This window comes from Macaca thibetana, chromosome 5, assembly GCF_024542745.1.
Source record: "Macaca thibetana thibetana isolate TM-01 chromosome 5, ASM2454274v1, whole genome shotgun sequence".
Classification (NCBI taxonomy): Eukaryota; Metazoa; Chordata; class Mammalia; order Primates; family Cercopithecidae; genus Macaca; species Macaca thibetana.
Window position 1 is genome coordinate 184012909 of NC_065582.1, and position 7597 is coordinate 184020505.

General features: G+C 51.9%; 1 protein-coding gene across 3 annotated transcripts in view; it reads right to left on the reverse strand.

Moving 5' to 3' along the window:
- The window catches only part of NSD2 (nuclear receptor binding SET domain protein 2), a 113707-nt gene extending 106788 nt beyond the window's left edge, over positions 1 to 6919 (reverse strand). For 2 of the 3 annotated variants that reach the window (XM_050792258.1, XM_050792259.1), the window contains exon 1: positions 6765 to 6871. The gene's annotated coding sequence lies outside the window, so the exon portion shown is untranslated. Of the gene's footprint in view, positions 1 to 6764 lie in introns of all 3 variants that reach the window. The other variant, XM_050792256.1, reaches the window with a different exon arrangement.
- Positions 6920 to 7597: the final 678 nt, after the last annotated feature.

The window sequence follows — 7597 nt, forward strand, 5'->3', positions numbered from 1 at the left end:
TGTAATCCCAACACTTTGGGAGGCCAAGGCAGGCAGATCACTTGAGGTCAGGAGTTCGAGACCAGCCTGGCCAACATGGCCTAGTCTCTATTAAAAATACAAAAAAAAATTAGCCGGGTATGGTGGCACACACCTGTAATCCCAGCTACTTGGGAGGCTGAGGCAGGAGTATCGTTTGAACCCAGGAAGCGGAGGTTGTGGTGAGCCTAGATTGTGCCACTGCACTCCCAGCCTGGGTGACAGAGTGAGACTCCATCTCAGAAGTGTGTGTGTACATATATAATAATTTTTTTTTAATTTTATTTTTCTTTTGGGACAGAGTCTTACTGTCACCCAGTCTGGAATGCAGTGGCATAATCATGGTTCCCTGCAACCTCAAACTCCTGGGCTGGAGTGATCCTCCCATTTTGACTTCATAAAGCACCAGGATCACAGATAAACTGTAATAGTACCTGGTCACAACAGAGTACTTTAAATCTGTGGTCAGAGAAGGTGCCTGAGAAGGAGAAGTATAAGCAAAGACCTGAAGGAGGGTGAGGGACAAGCCACACAGATACAGCATTCCATGTCAAAGGAGGAGCAAGGGCAACAGTCGGAGGCAGCAGAGCTGCAGGGCTTCAGAGCAGGCAAGAGGCCCGTGTGGCTGTAACAGAATGAGAATGGGAGTGGGTGAAGATGGAAAAGACAAGGGTCTCCCAAAACAGTCAGGGAGTCAGGGATGGCATTCAGTGTGGGGCCCAAGCTGAGACCTGGCAGAGGGAAGGAAGAGGGAAAGCATGCCTAGCCCCCACACACATGGGGTAAGGGGGCACAGGGGCAGAAGAAAGGAACAAAAACTGACCATGCAAAGGCCCAGAGGAAAAACACGGCAGAAAGAGATAAGCTGAATAACTGAGATGAAGGCAAAACGCGTAGTGCAGTGAGAGTCAGAAAGCCCAGTGAGAGACTGGTCTTGGACCCCAATGGGCAGTAAGAGTCACCCCCTGAAGAGTGGGGACACACAGGACATCTGTATTTTAAAAAAACAAGGCAGTGTGTAGAGAACTACCTGAAGACAGTAAAACTGGAGTTGGAAAAATGCTTTCTGATCATTAGCCTCCATAATATAGCAGCAAAAATATATGAAAACCATCAAAATATAAGAACATTATTAACATGCACAGATCCTCTAAAAGCGTAACAATTTTTTTTTTCCTTGAGACAGAGTCTCGTGTTACCCAGGCTGGAGTGCAGTGGCGTGATTTAGGCTCATTTCAACCTCTGCCTCCCAGGCTCTGGCAAGTCTCCTGCTTCAGCCTTCCGAGTAGCTGGAATTACAGGCACCCGCCACCACACCCAGCTAATTTTTGTATTTTTGGTAGAGACGGCATTCCACCACATTTCCCAGGCTGGTCTCGAACTCCTGACCTCAGGTGATCTGCCTGCCTTGGCCTCCCAAAGTGCTGGGATTACAGGAGTGAGCCACCGCACCAGCCAACGGCCTAACACATTTAATTCACATCATCAGCTGTCTCAATGCCAACCAAGTCAACTTAAAAACTGAGGTTCCAATTCCTTCCAGAAAAAAACAGAATTTTTTCTACACACCCACTAGGGTAGTCTCACTACTAGGGTTTTGTGTTTAGGTTTGATTTTTTTTTTGAGAGAGGGTTGTGCTATCTCCCAGGCTGGAGTGTGGTGGTATGATCATAGCTCACTGCAGCCTCAAAGTCCTGGGCTCAGGTGACCTCCCACTTCAGCCTCCCAAGTATCTGGGACTATAGGCACACACCACCATGCCCAGTTAATTTTTTAAAATTTTTGTAAAGATGGGGTCTCCCCATGTTGCCCAAGCTGGTGTCAAACTCCTAGCCTCAAGCGATCCTCCCACCTCAGCCTCCCAAAGTGCTGCAATTACAGGCATGAGCCACTGTGTCTATCCACTACTGGAGTTTTTGAGCTGAGGCCATCACTCAGCTAACCAACACTGCAATTTCTATCCTTGTATATTTTGTTGAAACCATTAAGTATTACAGAAAGTAAGATGCTTTGAAAACTCATCTGGGGCCAGGTGGTTTTAGGAAGGCAGATGCTAATACAAACCTAATTTGAAATCTTTTTTTTTTTTTTTTTTTTTTTTTTTTTTTTGAGACTGGGGTCTCACTGTCGCCCAGGCTGGAGTGCAGTGGCGCAATCTCATCTCACTGCAAGCTCCGCCTCCCAGGTTCATGCCATTCTCCTGCCTCACCCTCCCGAGTAGCTGGGACTACAGGCGCCCACCACCATGCCCAGCTAATTTTTTGTATTTTTAGTAGAGACAGGGTTTCACCGTGTTAGCCTGGATGGTCTCAATCTCCTGACCTCATGATCCACCCGCCTCGGCCTCCCAAAGTGCTGGGATTACAGGCTTGAGTCACTGTGCCCGGCCAAAACCTGTCTTGATTTTTTTTTTTTTTTTTTTTTTTTTTTGAGACAGAGTCTCGCTGTCTCCCAGGCTGCAGTGCCCTGGCGCGATCTTGGCTCACTGCAAGCTCTGCCTCCCGGGTTAACGCCATTCTCCGTTGCCAGTCTCCTGAGTAGCTGGGACTGCAGGCGTCCGCCACCACGCCCGGCTAATTTTTTTTTTTTTTTTTTTTTTTTTTTTTTTAGTAGACTTGGGGTTTTACCATGTTAGCCAGGATGATTTCAACCTCCTGACCTCGTGATCTGCCCACCTGGGCCTCCCAAAGTGCTGGGATTACAGGCATGAGCCACCACACCCGGCCAATCTGTCTTGATTTTTTAACTAGCAAACCAAATTTCATCAAATCAATCAATTCCTTCAAAAGCTATACTGCAGGCCAGGCACAAGGCCGAAGTGGGAGCATCACCTGAGCCCAGGAGTTCATGACCAGCCTGGGCAACATGGTGAAACCCCGACTCTACAAAAATTAGCCAGGCATGGTGGCACACACCTGTTGTCCCAGCTACTCACGAGGCTGAGGTAGGAAGATCGATTGAGCCCAGGTAGTTAAGGCTGCAGTGAGCTGTAATCATATGACTCCACTCTAACCTGGGTAACAGAGCAAAACCCTGTCTTTAAAAAAAAAAAAAAGAAGGAAAAAGCTATACTGCAACTTGGCCAGGCACAGTGGCTCACACTTGTAATCCCAACACTTTGGGAGGCCAAGGCAGGAAGATCCCTTGAGGCCAGGAGTTACAGGGACCAGCCCAAACATGGCAAGACTATCTCCATAAAAAAATTTAAAATTAGCCAAGCATGGTGGCAACTGCCTGTAGTCCTAACTACTTAGGAGACTGAGTTGGGAGGAGAGCTTGAGCCCAGGAGTGCCAGGTTACAGTGAGCTATGATTATACCACTGCATTCCACACCAGGTAACAGGTGAGACCCTGTCTCAAAAGAAAAGAGCAATGTTGCAACCAACAGACAAATATAAAATGCTAGAGTCCCTGGGTAACCAACATAAGTCTTTTTCTCCCCCAAAGTACTCACTGCAAATAACCATTCATTAAAAAAGAATTAGCAAATCATACAGTTTATAAATACAAGCCTAATCCTCTAAAGCCCCTGTGTCATCTCTTCTATTGTATTCTGTGTACTTTTTTTTTTTTTTTGTCTTGACCAAGGATAGAGAAATCGACGAGGTAGATTTCTCGCTCCATCTTGGTGGTAGTACAGATCTGTCCTATTACTTGTTGTACTTATATACTTGCAATGTTTCAGAGTGACCTTAGTCAAGCCATTTCCTTTCCAGACTCAGCTTCTTCTCCCAGATGCTCCATTACTTACAAAACAGAGAGGCAAACAGGCCAGATACTGGCATTAAAATGGGCAGTTTGTTTACTCTAAGCCATATACCCATGTATTCAGCATTTGCTGAGTGTCTGCCATGAGAAGGCACCAGCAGAGGCAATGCTGCCCAAGGCAATGACAGAGTCCTACCTCTAAGAGTTAACCCAACAGGGGAGAAAGGTCACAAGTGGCCATTAAAAAGCCATGAATTATGCTCAAAGAGGAAGGACAGGTGGCAGGCAGTCCACACCCAAGAACAGCACACACAAAGGCCTGGAGTCAGGACATGGTACCACATATTCAGAGAACAAGGTCACATTTACCACAATCAAGCAAAACAAGAGACTGAGGTTCAGAAGACTAAAATGCTTATCCAAAGTTGTATGCATTCTATGCCCATGGGCAGCCCACCAAAAAAAAAAAAAAAAAAAAAAAGGCAAAACCAAGCACCTGGATCAGAATATATGAGTACAAAGCCTTATGGCTTCTGTTCCCGCTGATTAATTATTTACTTAGAAAGGTTATTTGCCCACTTGCCCCGCTAAAAAGGACAAGGCAGAGCCAGGAAGGCTGAGTGTGCCTGTAGTCCCCACTACTCAGGAGGCTGAGGTGCGAGAATCACTTGAGCCCAAAAGTTTGGGACTGAAGTGCACCATGATCGCTCTCCTCTGAAATAGCCACCACACTCAAGCCTGGGCCACATAGAGAGACTCTGTCTCTAAAAATAAATAAATAGCACAGGACAAAATATGTTTGGATTATGAACTTCAGCACCATCTTAGCACATCCTTTCATACAAGTTCTTACTTAGTAAAGAGAATCCTGCAGCTCAGCAAGACTAATTCCAGCTACTTTTGCATGTTTTACATTGAATCTTCAAACTGTAAAAAAAAGTTCACATTCTGCTATGTGAGTAAACTTTGTAAGATTTGATTCCTTTTAGGAGAAGATAATCTGAATAGGCAGAAGGCTGTACCCATGTAACTCCCACAGGATTAGGAAGAGTGGGTAGTCTACCTATTCAGATTATCTTCCTGACTCATTCCAGGATTCTGATTAACGCTTCGTTTGGGTCCCCACATTTCAGCAGGTACTGGTTTAAAAGCCCTGGATAAGCTGATTGCATAAAAACAAACCAAGTCACACCTACAGTCTGTTGACCTTATCATTTTGTTCTGTATGTCTCCACAAGTTATATTAGTTTACATGTTACACAAGAATATGTAAGATAAATTGTCCATCATTGTTTGAAATTGACAATTACCTCATACTCTTAAAATAAAATGTTTACTGTTAGAATCAGAGGCCAGACTCTTTGATAGTAAAGCAGTCAGGAGAGGACGATTTTTGCACTGAATAGATCAGAGCTGTTCACAAAAGCTTACAGAAACTCAAAATTGTGCAGTAAGTCCTCACTCTACCAACCATCAGCCCAAAACTGAAGGTTGCTGGGTTTGGGTGGCTGAGAAAATGGAAGGAAAGAAAAGGAAATGACTCAAAGTAATCGTGCTTACAGCATGAGTCCTCTTCATCTCCATTTGGCAGTTTAGATTTGAACCATCATCAGTTGTGGGGAATGAGAGCACACATCAAGTACACAAGGAAAGGTTGTGCTCACAGAACTTGTTTGCTTTATGTTGCTGGCGTTCTGCTTTTTAAAATATTGTTGCTCTCATCACATTTAAATATGTAACTAGGGCACTTAAAACATTTTGGGAAAATTAAAAAGTTTAAGTCCCAAGTTCATAAATGGGATGGCTCCTAAGTTATTTTCCATGCTGATAATATTTAAAATACACAAAATAGAGTCAATATAATCAATGCGTGATGTTGGCATTTAACTCATTTAAAAATCAAGGCTTGAAAGTCTGTGAAGTAGGTGGGTAGTACTGAAGAGCTCCTCCTAAGCCAGGTCTGAACTTTATCAAGTTAGTCTTGTCCTCACAGGGTCTGTTCACACACACACACACAATACACGTTATCTACCTAAAAATGACTAACGTCACCACATCAGTTTTGATACTATGTTTCAACTTGAATGTCAAAGCCCATCGTGGGCACAGAAAGATTGGTGCTGCAATGGGTCCATAATATCCTCATCCATTTTATTTCTACCGAAAGTCAAGACTAGCATTTTTTAAACGCCGAGATTTTAAACCACGGTTCCTGTGAGTGGAGCAAAACCAGCCATTCAGTCGCCAGGTCCCATCTCATGTCCTGAGGCTTCAAGGACTATCAATCTCTATACTGGTGCAAGGGGAACATCCCAGGTGGGAGGCCCGGAGGCCGAGGGCGCGCAGCCCCCCAGCAGGGCACCCACGCCCGGCTCACCCCCGCCTCCACCTGCCAAGGGCCGGACCGCGGCCCGGCTTCCCGGGGGAGCGCCCGCGCTGACCAACGCCCGGGCGCCGCGAGTGTCAACGCCGGACACCGTCTGCAAACAAAAAGCGATCCTCGGCCCGACCCCAGGCCCCGGCGCCGGCCCCGGGACCCCAACCTGCCCCTCCCACCGCGGCCGCCCCGGACCGGGGGCGCAGCACAAAGGCCGGCCCGACCCGCTCGGCGCCGCGGGAACAAAGGCGGCCGCCTCGGCCGGGCCGGGCACAGGTGCAGCCGCAGGGCCCGGCCGGGCCCAACATGGCCGCGCCCGCCCGCCCGGCCCCGTTAGCCGCCGCCGCCCGCAGGCCGCCGCCCCTCCCCTGCCCGGACGCGTCCTGGCCTCCGCGGTCCGCCCGGTCCTCCCGCCGGCCCTCAGGCCTCCGCGGTCCTCGCGGTCCCCCCGGTCCCCACGACCCTCTCGGGCCGCTCAGCCTCCCGGTCCCCCATCCCCTGAGCCGGCCCCTCAGGCCTCCTCGGTGCCCTCAGTCCTCCCGGGGCTCCCGCCCCCTCAGGCCTCCGCGGTCCTCCCCGCCGCCCCTCAGGCCTCCCACAGCCCGGCCTCCCGGCCCCAGCGGTTGGCGGCCCGCGACGGTTGGGCGGGCGCCCCAGTGACCTGCGGTGCGTCGCATCCTCGGCGGGCGGCTCTCCGGAGCGGCAGGCTAGGAGGGGGCCGGGGCCGTGCGGCGTAAGGGCCCAGACGGGGAGGGGGCGGCGGCGGCGGGCGCAGCGCGGCCAGGCCGAGGCTCTCGCGCGCGGCGCCGACCCCGCCCCCGCGCCTCCCGCCCGCCGCCGCCGCCGCCGCCGGGGCCGCCGCCGCCTCGCAGAAGCCGCGGGAAAAGTGCGCGCCGCTGATTGGCTGCCGCGCTCGCGGGGCCCGCGGACCGGGCTTTTCAAATCCGCGCCGGGGCCGCGCACGGGCGGGGCGGGCAGGCACGCGGCGGGTGGCGGCCGCGCGGCCGGGCGGGGCTGGCAGCGCCGGGAGGGCAGGGCCGCGGACCCCGCGAGCCGCCTCAGAGGAGCGCCGGGCGCGCGCCCTGCTCCCGCTACTCGGCGGCGCGCACCCGGCTCAGACCCGGCGGCCTCAGGCGCCGCGCGCAGTGACGTCACGGTCCGCGCCCAATCACCGTCCGGAGCCGGCGCCCCAGAGCCGTGGGCGCGCGGCCGCGTAGGCCGGCGTTGGGCGCGCGGCCCGCCCGCTTGGGTCCGCAAACTCCTGTCCCGTGAGAGGGGCGCGGGGCCTGGGGCCCGCGGCCCGCGGAAGGCGGTTGGCGGCGTGCGCCTCGTGGAGCGGCAGTGCGGGGACGGGTGGGAAAACCGTCGCAGAGGCTCAGCCGTTGCGGGCCCGGGGCCTCAGCATAGACGTGGCGGAGAGGGTCAGACGCCGCGACGGGGCAGGGCGTCGTGCTCTTCCCGCCTAACGGCCGCAGGGCGTGAACAACGAGTCCC